General features: G+C 50.2%; 1 protein-coding gene across 7 annotated transcripts in view; it reads left to right on the top strand.

Annotated features, from left to right (window-relative positions):
- Window positions 1–738: 738 nt before the first annotated feature.
- Window positions 739–15,196, top strand: part of RHBDF1 (rhomboid 5 homolog 1) — a 38,746-nt gene continuing 24,288 nt past the window's right edge. Inside the window, exon 1 of one of the 7 annotated variants that reach the window (XM_054843374.1) lies at window positions 739–902. The gene's annotated coding sequence lies outside the window, so the exon portion shown is untranslated. Of the gene's footprint in view, window positions 903–1,097; window positions 1,192–1,536; window positions 1,877–2,172; window positions 2,374–12,863; window positions 12,882–15,196 lie in introns of those variants that run through there. The other 6 variants (XM_054843375.1, XM_054843372.1, XM_054843371.1 and 3 more) reach the window with 6 other exon arrangements.

The raw sequence follows: 15,196 nt of genomic DNA on the forward strand, positions 1-15,196 counted from the left end.
ACCAAGAAGGCAGATTTTATCCGACTAAGTGGAGATGCCCGCAGCTGGGTAAAAGAATCCCACCCCACAGACGCAGGCAGGCTGGGCAGGGAAGCACTGGGGGATTGAGAGCTTGGGATGGGGTTAGCAGTACTGTCTGCAGGAGTGTTACACAGGAGTAACAAATTGTGTTTCAGTGACAGAGCTTTGGTTTTTTGCAAAATGCATGCGCTGTTGGCAGGAGGCTAAGAGAGAGCGGGAGTAGGTCAGAGTCACACTCTGGCTCCACAGCATTCCTCCTGGGAGATGCTGAAGGGCCCTGCGAGTTCATCTTTGCTCTGTTACGTTACTGGACACTTCTTTTCCATGTTTATGTGGTAGAAACATCTGAAAATAATTTGTGCTTGTTAAGTTTTGCGGATGGTCAGGGCTCTGCATACAATTTGGTCTCCACCTCAGCCAGGACTCGCTGAGGCTGATCTGTGTTTGCTCATTAGCTAACACGACGCAATGTAGTTAGCAGGGCTCTCTGGGGGGCTGCCTTCGAAGCGTGGATGCCGTTGCCGTGCGTGGGCACGCGCAGGGGTGGGTGCGGTACCGATGAGCTCACCCTTCACAGGGAGCGCCGGCCCCTCGACGGCGGCTCTCCCGCTCGTCTCAATTGCTCTCGCGCGCAGGTTGGCAGGGAGGATTCAGTAAGATGGCAAGGAATATGCGCCCCCCTAGTTATTACTAATATTAAAAACATCTGCAGCTGTGGGTTGGGGACCCGCTGAAGAGGGATGTGCATGCTGCGGGCCTTGCTGGAGCTCTAGCAAACCTCTGCGTGAGCAATGCATGCTGACCGATGCTCCGGAGAGGACGGATGGAGAAATCTTCGGCAACAATCCCAGGACAAAGGCGAGGATGGCTTAGCAATCGAGGTGGGAGGATGCCATCCAGAAGGGGAAAATGTTTAAGCTGGGAGTAAAGAAACAGCTTAGGGAAGGGATGATATGCTAACCACATGGTTGGAGGAGGAGTTGTGTAGAACTTGATGGGAAACACAGGACTAAGTCGGGGGGGGGGGGGGGAGGGGGCGGGTAATGAAGCAAGGAGCAGGTAAAGGAGAGTGAAACTGCAGGAAAGAGTGAGGTGACTGGGAGCAAGCCAGCCAAGCGTTAGCTGTTCTGTGCGGGGGCAGTGCACGCCACCCCTGTGACAGACACGGAGGTGAGGGCTGCCCGTGGGTGCCAACGGGGCCGGGGAAGGCCTGGCCGGGCGCTGGCACCTCAGCTGTGCCCGGCCCCTCCGCTGAGCGTGGCCGCCAGCAGTGCCGAGACTGACTCCCGGCCCCGGGGCTCCGCACACGGGGATCGGCGCGGCTGTTGCCGGAGCCGGGCGCTCCGGGGTGGCAGAGCTTCCAGGAGCCGCGGGAGCAGCCCGTGGATAATGGAGCTAAACGCTGTCGCTCGGCTGGGGGTCGGCGGCTGCGCGCCTGAAGGGCGATGCCCACCCCCGAGGCGGACCCCAAAACCGCGGAGGGGAGGCGGGGGCTGCAGGCCGGGGCCACGGGGGCCGCACTGCGGGGGCCGCGGGCGGGCCGGTGGCTTCCGCCCGGCGCGGCGCATTCCTACACCGTGAGTCAGGGCGGCGGCGCGGCGGGATGCGTCGTCCCTCGGCTCCGGGCGCTGGCAGCTCCCCGGCGGGACTCACGCCGCCGAACCCGGCTCGATTCCCGTCTCCTATTTGCATGCCGCGGCTGTGAATGGCGTGCCCGGCCGGCCGGCCCCTGGCACGGGGGAGGAGTCTCCGCGCCCTACGCGGGCCGAGCTCGGCGGAGCCGGTCCCTTAAGCCGCACTGGGGGGCGGCCCGACCCGAGCGGCGGCTCGCCGCTGCTCCTTACCCGCCTTTACGGTAAGTGCGAACCGCGGGACCGGGGATAACGAAGAAGGAGGAGGAGGAAGGGGGGGGAGGGGGGAGCCCTACGCGGGGCCGGGCGGGGGCTGCCCCGGGGCACGGCGCACACGTGAGTTGCGGGCTCCGTCCCGTCCTGTCCCGCGGCCCGGCCGCCTCAGCCGCGGCTCGGCAGCCCCCTGCTGGCGGCCCGACCGTGAGGGGCAGCTCCGCGGTCCGCCGAGGGCCGTTCCCTGCCCGGCTGAGGCGGCGCGATTCGCGCCGCCTCAGCCGGGCAGGGAACGGCCCTCGGCGGACCGCGGTGTAGGGCCGGCGCCCTGAGGTGGCGGCCCCGTGAGGGCCTTCGGTGCCTCAGGTGGGAGCCCGGTCCTGTCAGTGACAGGCAGAAGTTGGAACCTGTGTGGTCTCACGTCCCCGGAGAACCGGGGTCTGGCTCGTCCGCTGTTCTTGGGATATTGGGAGCTTGGTGACCCTGGTGCTTTTGGTCGTGGGTAAAGGTGAGCGTTCATGGCTCGTTTCGGCTGATCCAAGTTCATGCTGGGGCTGAAAGGCCCCTCCGGTCCCATCGTTTGCCCACGCGTTCCCACCCACCCCTCCCCTGATGCTGGCACCGGTCTTTTGGCAGCCACCTTGTGAGCTGATCTGGTGGAAATCATATTGCTTTTTACATGTGAAGGTTAGTTTTCCTCTGGATCGAGTCCCTGAGGTCTTTTCACAGTGTTGCACGGCTGTCACAAAGCAGAGGATCACAGCAGTCCAACACGAAAGCTTTTGCAGGATTGCACCCCCAGTGCTGAGTCCTTTTGGGCTCCTCAGAAAGCAAGCTGTCCTTCCCCCCATTGTAGCATGTGTAGCTAGTCCTGCTGTGCCAAAGTGCCCCTTGTGCATATTTTGACTTGCGCTTTTCTCTCACGTAATTCAGGAGAGGTGAGTGGCAGCACAAATGAGTTTTGTCCGGTGCTAGTCCTTGTGCAAGACTTGGTTCTGGCTGCTGGTTCTCCTGCAGGTTGGCTTTGCGGCAGGGTGAGCAGTGTTGGTCAGGGATGTCTCCAGGCTGGGTCTCAGAGCGAGCAGGAAGTTGTTTTCTTTCTTCCTGTTTTTGTCCCCATGGCTGCTAATTTCCTCTGGGAAGAAAGCTGTGCTTTCTGCAGTAAAGGAAAAAATAGTCACACGTAACGGGAAGGGACATGGCAGCAAAGCTGAAGGCGCTTCTGAATGAAGCATGGGACGAGGACTGAGCACAGGGTGTTAATAGCAGTAAGGCTGATTGAGCAGCAAAGACAAGTAGCTGCCCTTGTGCCATGACCACGGGGGTAAAACAGGCCCACTTGGGACAAGCCGGGGAGCAGACCCTTGGAAGAATTGGGTCTCCACTCCAGTGCGTGGATATATGTTGCTCTCCAGCTGTTCTATCTCGGTGGTGTAGGGTTTGCAAGAGCAGGTGATAACTCGTGTTAGATTGGTTGATGTAGTTGGATGAAACAGATGAACTTTCAGATACTTCCATCCTTGGGGTTTTGATTGTTAAAAGGACTTTAAGAAAGGCCTTGTGTGCCTGAAAGCTTGTCTGCCTTTTTTTTTTTTTTTAACCTTCTGTTGCTCTAATAACAGCTATCATCCCTCCCTCCTGCTGCATCCCTCTTGTGTTCTTAGATCCTTGTGGCTACTGCCTGGCAGCCCAGGTCTCTGCTGTCTGTGTGCAGGCTTGTGGGGAGCCCCCTGCCATTCCTGAGCTGGGACCCTGCCAGCCTCCCGAGAGGTGCTGTGGATTTGGAACAGGGGAACAAACTTCATTGTGGTCTTTGTGCTCATCGGTCCTGACACCCCTGGATGGTGGTGGCTCTCACTGTGGCCATGTGTCAGCGGTGTGCCTGTGCCTGCTCCTCTGCGTTCCCATGAAAGGAGCTTAATGCTGCGCAGCGTAAAAGCAACTCCCACAAAACTAGTTCTGCTCTGGGACTTCCCATGACAGGCCTTTTTTTTTTTTTTTTTTTTTAAGCAATACACTTGAAAGAGATCTGCCTACAAACTGGCTTTTCAGGTTCTGGGGAAAGCCATGGGCTGGCCCTGGTCTCAGGAATGTCTTGCTCTGTACTGGGTAGGCTTCAGCCAGGGTGACGAGCTTTGGATGCGGAGAGCACTGCTTGCCAGCAGAGCAGGCACCTCTTCTCCAGCAAGCTTGTCCTTCCTGTGGCTTGGTGCTGAGAACGTGTGGCCCTGACGTGTCACCTCAGTCAGGAGTTATGTCCCTTGGAGAGGGCCAGCGCCTCGTCACTGGATTTGGCAGATGGCTTGTTTCACTTTAGTGGTGGGGACTGCAATGAGACTGCCGCTGAGCAAGGTTGCGACGCAGGAATAGGAATTCCTTTTGGGGTCATCAGTCCTGTTCCTCTGGAATCCAGCCCCAGAGAGTAGCCAGCAAGTCCCAGCACGTTCCCCTGAAAGAGGCAGGGTCTGCTGAGTGTGGCATGATAGGACAGTTTATTCTGGGCACAGAGCCCACATGCTCAGATATAATTCAGTGTGTCAGATCTCTCTGCAGGGCAAACGCAGCCTGGTTAGTGCTGAAGGCCTGAGATGGGCAACATGACCAGGAGTCTTGGGTTGTTTTCCTCTTCCATTCAATGCATCCAGGAAAAAGGTTGGCAGAGCACACTGTGTGCTGCTGGGGATACTGCCTGCTGGGTGGGACTGGCTGTGAGCTGAAGATCCTGACATTTCTCTGTCTGTATCTCTAGAGCTTTTATCCAGCAGAACAGTCTTTGATAAGATTCTTCCCTTGTGGTTGCTGCCTTTCTTCCTTAGTTATCTCTGGAGGCTTTGGCATTGCGTGGAGACCATGCGCCCTTCTCGGAGGTTCCAGTATTAACTGTGACCCAACAAAACACTTCTATTAATTGCTGTTCCTGCAGCCACCTGCCTGTTGCCGGTATATGACCCATTTCAGTAGAAATACTTAAGACTCGAGGATGGGTTCCTTCCTTCGCATTTTCCCTGAGCTTAGATGTGGATTAGTTTCCTTTCTTTTCAGGTGAAGAGGTGCTGAGCCCCAAGTCTGACTTTTTCATCATCTAGGTGGAACAAAACAGCCAAGAAATATGACGATCTGGTGCTGTTACTTAGGGTTGCCTCCCTGCTGCCGGTTACCTACCTGCTGTAGTTTTAAGTAACTCGCAGAAGGTATGTGTTGCCTGCCTGCTCAGAGAGCTGTGTTGCATCCTCTCTGCTGAGAGCGTGACAGCATCTCGACTTAAGCTGTGGGAGCCGCAACCTGAATTTAGTGGGACTTGTGTCTGGATCATGGGTAGAATGTCCCAGTGCTGCTGGAAAGTAGAGTGAAGATGGTCTGTTTCCTCAGAGGAGAAGCCCTGGTGTCCAGGGTCATGCAGGTAGTTGTCTCCCCAGTGGCAGGTTTTGTTTTTTAGCTCTGTGGTTGGTTGGTTTGTTGGGGTTTTGTTTTGTCTTGTTTGTTTGTTTATTTTTTGCCTTGTTCAGAACTAGCAGATGAACCAGTTGAACTGAATGGACATCAGGACCTGTTGCTTACTCCGTTAGTGTCCAGTAACTTCCCTCTGAGGTTGGCACCCACCATGCAAGTAACAGAACAACATTTATGAAGGGACAATCCCAGCCTGCAGCTATTAGTACCAAGAGATTAGGAAGGCAACAGGCAAGATTTACCCTTGGAAGGAAATGGATCTATTAGACAGCATTTCCCACAGTTGTGCTGGCAGCCCTGTTTCTGTGTCCTTGAAGAACCCCAGACTGATTCGGTGTGTGGCGTGTGCTCTTGCGATCCAGGCCTGCTTGCACAGTCTCGTAAAGACCCTCACTCCAGCACAGTGCGGGGAGGGCAAGGCGTGTCTGCCAACCCTTCTCTTTTCACAGGCAGGCTTGATTGTGCCATCGGGAAGGTCCGTGGCAGCCCTGAGAGAGTGAGGTTTCCACAGGGAGCAGTGGAAATTGTGTCTGTTGTGTCCTTGTTAGTTGAACTTCAGGGGTTTCCAATTGCTTGCTCTTTTTCTTTTTTTGGTCCTGCTCATCTAGCTGCTGTCCAGGACTGATTGAAGCCCACTTAAGATCACATCTCTCATACTTGTTTCAGTCCATGCTGCTGTAGGAATGAGGAAGTGTGGTTGGTTTTTTTTTAAAATGTGTGTTGGGATGATGCCACAACGAGAAAATTAGTAGCTGAGTTTTTGAATAAATCATCTGAACTATGGTTAAATCCTTTTGAATAACAAACAGTGGCTGTTTGCTACTTGGTGAAGGTGGAGAGCTTATTCTTCATGGTAACCTTAACTGTTAAATCTCCTAAAGCTATAGAGTGCAAGTTTCATTGGTCGTGTGCTCTGTTTGCTGCAGAGACAGAAAATATCAGATTGACATTAAGGCTTGTTCTTGCTGCAATTTCCTTTGGGTGCACTCTTCAGCTATGTAGATAAACCATTTGTTTCAAATAAAATTAAAGCTACTTTTTGCATACCATGGAAATGTTAGAACTATCGCGGTACAGACCTGAGCAGCAGATACGTTCTCAAATTCTGGGGCCTTTAGCAACAAACAGACCTTGCCTTAGTAATCAGAGCATCTGTAAAACACAGTGATTACTAAGGGAAATGTACTTTCTTCTCAGAAGAAGCATCATTGCAGAATACTTCCCTGGCACAGTACAGCCTTCCCAGGGGGAGAAGAGATATCAAGACATGCCTGATCATGCCTTTTCTGGAAAGCCTACCTTTGCCGCCTCCTCCCCTTCCTGTTTCCACTTTGCTGAGAGACAGCCCCTTGCTCTGCTGGTCAGCAGCAATCCCTGCTTTGAAGTTAGGTGGTGGTTTGTTTTTTTTTTTTTCTTTAAAAAGGAACAATCCGTATGAGGTCATCCTGAAGCTGTGCAGAACGCTGCTTTTACTGTTCTACAGGTCCAGCACTTGGCTTTGACTCAGTGAAAGTTATAACAGCTTGAATTTTAAAATCTTGAGGGCTCAGACAGAGGGTTGATGAATGCAGCTTCCGTATTTCAGGAGTTACTGCCCTGTAGCAATCAGCACATGGGAGGTATATTTCTGTGTCGCTTGAATTCAAAGCCCAATGCTTTAAAGTAGAAGACAGCAGACTGTGAGTTGTTTTGCCAAAAAGCGTGAGTGTACCTTCCTTTTCTCTGACTGCTCTGGGATTGTAGTATCACGGAGAACAGTATCACTCAGATTGAAGAAGTATGGTTCACTTTGATTTTTAATTTTTTTTGCTAAAACAAAGTTAGAATTATGATTATTTCTATTTGTGTTAAAAAATGAGTTGGTGCATTGGGCGCATGTGAATGTACACATATGTACACGCACCTGCAGAGCAAGACAAGCTCTTCTTGCAACTGCTTTCCAATTAGACAACGTAGGAGATGGTCTGTGGCTGGCTGTCGAGCACTAGCAGAGTAGAAATTGAAGCATCAGACTGGCAGGCTAGCTCTCCTGTGTCCCTGGCTAAATCAGCTAATGCTTAGAAAGAGCAACTCCAGCCAAACCAGCTCTGCTCCGAGTCCTTGGCTTTGTAATTGTTCTTTCGAAGGATCTCCATTGGGCCTCATTGCTGTGGGCATTGCTGGTGGATGCAGGCTTGTTCTCTTACTTCTATCCAGGTGAACAGAACTATGGTCATGTTAGAGAAAGCAGGTGTGTGTTGGTGAGTGAGAATGCTTTGAATTTCAAAGGAACATAGAAAGAAAGCTGGCCTGAATGGCTCAGATACTGCTGCTTCCATCCTTCCTGAATATAAAGTCTGTCTTCTGGTGGCTCCTGTGTTTGTTATTGTTATTTCCTCTAAGGTTTTTTTAGATTGCTATTCAGTGTGGTTTTATGTAACTTTCCATAGGAAATGTTGTCATTTGTGGCAGTTTTGATCTCATTTGCCAGTGTGCAACAAACAGTGATTCTTAGCTGCTTTTAGTACTGAGAGTCTTTGCCATAGAGGTTGGGTGGCTTTTGGTCTAACACAATTTTTTGTTTCGAGTATTGTAATCTTTCTAGGGGAGGTGGCTAGTTTTGGCAGTTGCTTTTCCATCAATTGTTTATTGATGTCATATTTTCTAAATGAACAATGTTGTAATCACTAAGAGGCATTACCAAGAAAGTTGCTGTTGAAGTGGGTGCATAGGCAGCAGCTATTCCAAAAGCAACCAGAGCCAGTGTTTACTGCTGTCTTGCGAGTTACACCAGTGCTGCGTTCCTAGCTTTCCTTCTGTCCTGAATCCTTATGGTACTTGTCATGAGTATGAGAGCTGGTAGAAAAAAACCTACAAATGTAGCATTTCAATGCAAAAATGATACCTTTGTTAAAATGTAGTGGTAGGATTTTGTTGGTTTTGTCTTTTGTTTTCTAATGTGCGGTCATGGCTGCGCTGACAAAAGCATTTTTGTGACTTACCTTGCTGTATAACTGAGGCAATGACTGTGTCCATGGTACTTGTGGATCAGCCAGTACTTTACAGTGCATCTATTTTACTAATAATGAAAATAAATCCAGAACAGAGTCTTCTGGAGCCCATTGAATTGTTGCAGTGAGTTAAGTGTGTACTAAAATAGTTTCTGTGATCACTCTTTCCGGCTTCTTTGTTAATGAGGAGCTCTAGTGACGCTGAAGAATGCGTAGACCCAGGCAGAGTACTGAGACAATTGTGCTTTGAGGCTGCTGGGGACCTCAGAGCGAAGGGCTCTGCCTGCTCAGTGCAGGCACTGCCAACCCAGAGGGAAGCTGTGGTTACCTTTGAATAGGGTGCAAGAGCAAGGCTTGCATAGCTGATCCTTCCTCTGAATGCACTTCCAGTGCTGGCAGTCAGTTGTTTATGATTGGAATTGTTAATATTTGAGTTGCTAATGTGATTATACTTGTTATCCATTCTGGCTACCTTCACTGTGGCACTGGACCAACGGTAGTATGCTGGCTTCCTGCATAGGCATGCTGAGATGCATCAGCCATCTGGTAGCTTGTAATAGATCTCTAGGTGGAAACCAGCTCCTTTTGAGGACCAGCTAGTGCTGACTCTACTGGTCTCCCTAAGGAATGGGAGTGCTGGTCAGTGCTGGCTTCTCTCCCCTGTGCTTGACATAGCGTCGCTGGAGCTATTAGCAGGTATCGTCATCAGTCCATGCCCAGATGTAGCCTATAAGTGGCGTGCTGTGACCAGGGTATTAGGATGTTTCTGCTGGAAATGTGGCTATTGCATGTGGTGCCGGGCTGGCGTTCTCTGCAACGCTGCAGGGTATGTTCATGGAGAAACACAAACAGGATGAGGATGCCAAAGTACTCCAGAAGCTTTCCCACTGCTCCCCCCTCTTTGTTACTTATGTTTTTTTGCTCAGGCTGTTCCCCTTCCTGGTACCTAGGTAGGTTTTAGATGGCTCTGGACTGGGTTTACTCTAGGAGGTGGAGTTGGATGCTGATTGCTCATTGCCTGGGCCCTGCGTGGGCCTGGGACACAGGCATGCTGGCTAGTGCTATGAACCTGCTTCTGTCATCTGGGTCACACATGCTTGGGAGGTGGAAAAGGCAGCCCCTCTGCCCAGTCTGCTGTACTTGGCTCCCTTCCACCTAGTTGCTTTGTGGGTGCCACAGGCCATAGGTGAGCGGAAGAAACTCATCCCTTGGAATCCCTCTGTGGAAGCTGCCTATGCGTGAGGCTTGGCTGTCAGCTCCAGAGAAGTCTGTGGATCGTTTGGATGTTTTCCTGTCCAATTACCCCGGCAAAAATTCACTCTGCCTCTGGTGATATAGTAGTATTTTATTCCTGCTGCACTCAACGCCTGCATTAAGGCCACTTCTCAGAAGACTGTTTAAGCCTTAAGAGATGCGGAACCCACCACCTCCCTTGTGATAATTGCTAGCTTCCCACAGTGGTACAAGTGTGAGTTTTTGGCCATGTTTTCATGATTGCTTTCAACTGTGCTGCTTTGAGAAGCAGTCCAGTCGTCTGGATCCAGCTGCTCTTGTTGTTCCTGCTTCTTCCCCTTTCCTTCTGCTGGCACATGTGTTTGTGGAGCCATGTGGTGACTTGGATCAGGGAAGAGCTTGGGCTGGAACAAACCATTTTCTTTGCTGAGCTAATGTGGGTTGGTTCCCAGTGTGGATCACCCGACAGCTGCAGGGATGCTTGTGCCAGCACGAGGAGGGGGCAACACAGAGGGCTGGGGGCACTCCTTCTTCTGTTGGCTTGCATGTATTTCAAGAGGCCATGATGTCTTCATAGCTTGAATTTTGAGTGTTGGCTTCTGTGTTCTTGTTACTATTCTGCCTTTTGTCTACTGCAATAAAAGGACCTTGAAGATCAGAGTCTGTTGCCTGTCTGAGTGTTTGCAGGTTGCAATTGCAGGTCATCTTTTAACCTGTATTTGGAGAAGTTCAACTACAGATCTGGGGACTAACAGGAATCAAAGAGTTTTTTGAGCTCCCTGTTTTTCCTTTCGCTTCTATATGAGCGCACCAGACCTGGATACTCTTCAGGTCTCATGTGAAGCTGCTTTGAAAGCTTGTAATGATGTCATTCCAGTAGGAGCTCATTTGTAGTTGATTTCCATCATGACCCACATCTTTTTCTGAAAATCAAGAAAATCAGTTGCTCAAAGAGATCTGCTTTCCTGATCATGGAATTGGCTCACATAGATTCAGACTTCACTTGCACATGTTTTTATTACCTATATTTAAAACCCTCTGGCTCTGTATATAGCTGAGCCTTCTCGATGTTCAGTGGGTCCCAGTTGAAGCTTTGCCTCTTGCGTAACAGTATCATTCTACGGGGCTTTGCATGAAATCCAAACCCTTGGGTTTTTTCTAGTGTAGCTTCCCGTTTCCTGTCTAGGAGCCTGCCTCGCCTCTTCCAAGCCAGGAAGTTTCCACTGGTATTTCTCAGCTAATTAAATTAAGTGGTTAACGGTGAGATCCCTCAGTGCTGCCTTGATTGCTCCGATATCCACAGAACTTAAAGACCTTCCCCATAGCATTCACCCTGCCTTGGTGGGTTCCTGCTGGTGCAGCTCTACGGTAGTGCTTGCGTGCTGCTTTTCCACATGATCCCAGTGGCAAATAGATAGTTTCAACTTTTGCCTAGCCACCTAACAGTCCTAACAGTGCCCTACGTCTCTCTCACCATCTAACAGGGGCACTGTTAGGACTGTTTAGGTGGCTAGGCAAGCCCGCAGCCCCAGTGTTGGTGGGGCTGTGAAAGGGCTGCTGAGGGAAGTTTCATGCCAGAAACATCTTTCAGTGCTGGCATCTTTCATGTGAGAGCATTCGCTAGATCTTTTCAATTTTGAAGCCTGACTCTGGTAGACAGTGGGAGAGACATAGGGGTCTGTTAGGACTGTTCAGGTGGCTAGGCAAGCACAGAGCCCTAGTGTTGGTGGAGCTGTGAAAGGGCTGCTTTCATGGCCACCATGCTGGTTTTATGGCCACCTGCTCAAGCATGTAGCTCCTGTTCTAGCTCTTTCTAGAGCACTGATTGAAAACTCTCAGAAGGAAGGTCATGTGCATTTAAATTCACTGTCTACAAGGCAAAGGCCTCTGTTCCATCGGAGCCTGTGCAAAGGCTTTCGCTACCCCAGATCCGTTTCTTCCATGTTTTACTTTGACAAAAAGTTTAAAAGACAGTTTGGGCAGGGACAGGCTTTCCCAATGTGCTGCACTGTCCTGCAGGAAGGCTATGTCTTTTAATAAGAGGCTGGCTGTTCCCCAGTCCTCTTGTCTGGTCCCTCTCCAGAGGAGAGTGCAGGGGCTCAGTGTGTGGCATGAGTGTTGGCAGGGGCAAACACAGTTCCCCAAGTGCTGATCTGCTAGGCTGGGGATGGAGGAGCGCTGTTTCATCCAGGCAGGGGACAAAGGCTGTAGTTTGATGTTTCAGCAAAGCTGCTGTCAAATTGAGCTGTCACCGAATAAGCTGGTCTTACCTTTCCTCTCTCAGGTTGCACAGAGCTTATCTGAAATTGTCTGAGCCTCTTCAGGATGTCAGATCAACAGGAAATAATGTGCTAGGGTTAGTTTTGTGCTGGTAAACCACCTTGAAGTGGCTCACTGGAGTAAGGCAAGACGGCTCTTTGGGCAGCAGCCAGCTGTCAGATTGGTTTGCTTGCAACCCGAACAGTTCCTAGGGGAAATGTTGCCTGTGTGATTTGGTGCAGGCTGTTGTAGGCAGCATCAGTCTCTGCCAGCGCTCATGCAGAGCTTGTGTATGGTGTTTGTGTATGGTGGAGGGCAGTGAGAGGGGCAGTGAGCGGTGTGTGAGAATAATAGTCCTGCCAGCTCCCTGCTGAGCAGGGCTAGAAGGGCCGTGTGTCTGCCTTGCTGACTGCCAGGCTTTTGCCCAGAGCCACCTGGGTTGCTCAGACCCCAGTTTCTGCTTGGCAGCCTGTGGGTCTGCAAAACCTTATGGCATCTTTTCCAAGCTCGGCAACGAGGGTCAGGAAAGCAGGAGAGAGCCCCGCATGGGGCCACTGCCAAGGCAGTGCTGATGGTCTTGTTCCATTTCCAAGGTAGTTTCTTGTGGTGGGACATGGTGGTGGTCTTGGCCGAAGCCTGGGTGTTGCTATGCCCTCAACAGCCTTCCCCAAGAGTGCACGGTCACAGGCTGGTGCCACCTTCCCCGTCCCTGCCTGCCCTCAGCCCCTCCATCTGGCTTGTTTTAAAGGTCTGGCTCACGCCTGGTATTTGAGATATTTGTAACTGTTTGGGTCTGATCCATGCTAGATGGTTTTATTGGCAGCCGTGAGGCTGAAACCCCACTGCTCCTCTTCTCCTTGCACTTCCTGCCTTATTCCTGCTGTGCCAGCAGAAATCCTGGTGAGAGAGGCACAGCCAGCAGCCTGCTGTCTCCCCTGGCTCTTTCTGTCTGGAGAACACATTTAGGATCCCGGCTTCTTTGCTGTCTCTCCACCTGGATGCCTGCCGGTGTGCCTCAACTGGAATAGCTGCAGGGGCAGACCACTTCAGGTACACGGGACTTGCCTGGGACTCTGCATACCAGGTACTGCAAATACAGCTGTTGCAGTGATGGGGGTTTGAAAAATGGAGAAAACCAGCTGGAGGCTGACCATAGGACGTGTTGATCTGATTGCAGTGGAATAGCCCCAGTGTCTGTTATCTCCTGGGGGTTTCTGTAAGAACATGCACACACTGTACTGGTGAGGAATGGTGGTGTTGGAAAAAGATAATGTGTGTTTGTATGGTAGGGTTGAATGAATTAGCTTTTTTTTCTTCCTTTTTTTCCCCACTTGGAATGTTTTTGGGAAAAAAATTATTTTCAATGGGAAAATGGTAAAAATGGAAATTTTGGAAGAAAAAAATCAAACATGGGAATAGCTTCGGTTGTCTGTTTAAATGGAAGGATGGTCTGTATTTGAAATGACTGTGCAGATCTGTGAATGTATTTGAGATGCCTGTCAGCTTTAGGAGCATGCTGAGGCTTCTGTACTAGGCTTTTCCTACTCCGTTCGGGTCAGTGGATTTCACTAAGCAGCTTTTCTTGATCATGAGCCAACTTTGGAATTTAATGCACTATCCCTCTTTCTTAGCCTGACCCACACAGAGTGGATTTGGCTTTCGTTCTGGTACTGTGACCTTGCTTTGGCATGGAGATTTTGAAGATGACATTCCCAGAGTATCTGCAATATACAAGTATTTTCTTTCTGTTTGTTTGTTTTAGTTGAAATGGACTTTGTTAATCATTTTTGTGCTGCTACTACAGTTGTACATGCAGCTGATCAGTTAGAAGAAGCTAGATTTGCAAATTCTGGGCGTTCAGCCTGTCTGCTGGAGAAGAGTTTGTATTTCCAGATTCCTCAGTTTTGTGATGCTGAGGGAACAGCTACTGAGCTGACTGAGCAGTGCGGGTGGTGGCACCAGGACTGGGACTGTGCCAGCACTGGGAGAAGTCCAGGCAGGTATCAGGCCCTTCCACCCTTTCCCAGTCTCCTTACCCACGTCTCCAATGGCTCTTAGGTGGTTTTGGTAATAGAAGACACTTCTCTCTTGATGTCACTCGTTGGAATTGCTATCCTGATGGTTTACAAAAGTTGCGTTTCAAGCCCCAGTAACAGTTCACAAAAGCTTGGAAGCATGAACATTTCCACCTACCCAGCATGAAGATATTTAGCAGATGTCTAGGTTGGTGGAACATTTTCTGGACTTTGGGAGATGCTGCAAACCACAAGCACAGGTGAGAGGTCTGGAACAGCTCCTGTTCAGGGCCTGAGCAGCTGGATGTGGATCCCGCTGTGTTCGTGGGAAGAGAAGATGGTACGAAGGGCATGAAGGTGATCTCTAGAGCCAGGATTGATGTGAAGAAGGGAGATAGGGAAAGGCTGTTCACTCTTCTAGCCCCAGAACTAAGGGACATCAAGTGAACCCAGGAAATGGCAGGTTTAAAGGCAAACTGAAGAAGATGGCTTGTCAGACAGCCCATGTTTCAGCTGTGGAGGTCTTTGGTATGTGCGGTTACAAATACTAAAAGTTTGCTTGGATTAAAAAATAGGTTGGATAAATTCTGGAAGAAAAATCATTAGGTGGATATGGAAATGGGTACAGAGAACATCAAATGCAGAGACATCTCTGGCACAGGAAGCTCCCTAGTTATTCATAGCACTTGCTGTGACTGCCCTGGGAGATATGACTGTCGAGTGATCCTGTACTCTGTACCCATTGCCAGGCATCCTCTATTGGAAATGAGATACGGGCTTTAGATGGACGCTTAGCCTGACCTTGCATGGCTGTGCTGTGCATGTTCCTATCCTGCTGCTGTCAGTGACCTCTTGAAAACACTTGTTAGGACAGTACTGAGAAATTGGGATTACTTGAGGATATGTGACCATTCAAATGAAATATATGTCAATGCAGTCAACTCTGAAACAAAGCCCATTGGCCTGAACAAATACATGGACACTGTATCCTGAAACACTAACCGCTAAAAATAATCAAGGGGTTAGTGTGAAACTCGGAATGTGCTTTTAGTGCAAAGCTGAGACAGAAACTAGTGACTGCAGCAGTCTGAGTGAGGACCAGGTGTAATAAGGCATGTTACGTGCCTTGCAAAGATGATGTACATCTATGTACACAGCCATACATCTATGTATACAGCTGGATCCACGTTCATTCTCACCATCAACCTTGTGGAGAGCTGCCTCTTGTGTCCATATGCCAATCTCCCGTGCTCTGGGTCAAGAAGGCTTTAAAGAACTCCTTAACTGCTGAAGTTTGGAAGACAGCAGTCCATTGCCTCTGTCAGCTACATGAATCTCATCTTCACATCTTTTTCTTGCCTAAAGTACAAAGTTGAGTTGACTT

This window comes from Grus americana, chromosome 15 (assembly GCF_028858705.1).
Source record: "Grus americana isolate bGruAme1 chromosome 15, bGruAme1.mat, whole genome shotgun sequence".
NCBI classification, from domain to species: Eukaryota; Metazoa; Chordata; class Aves; order Gruiformes; family Gruidae; genus Grus; species Grus americana.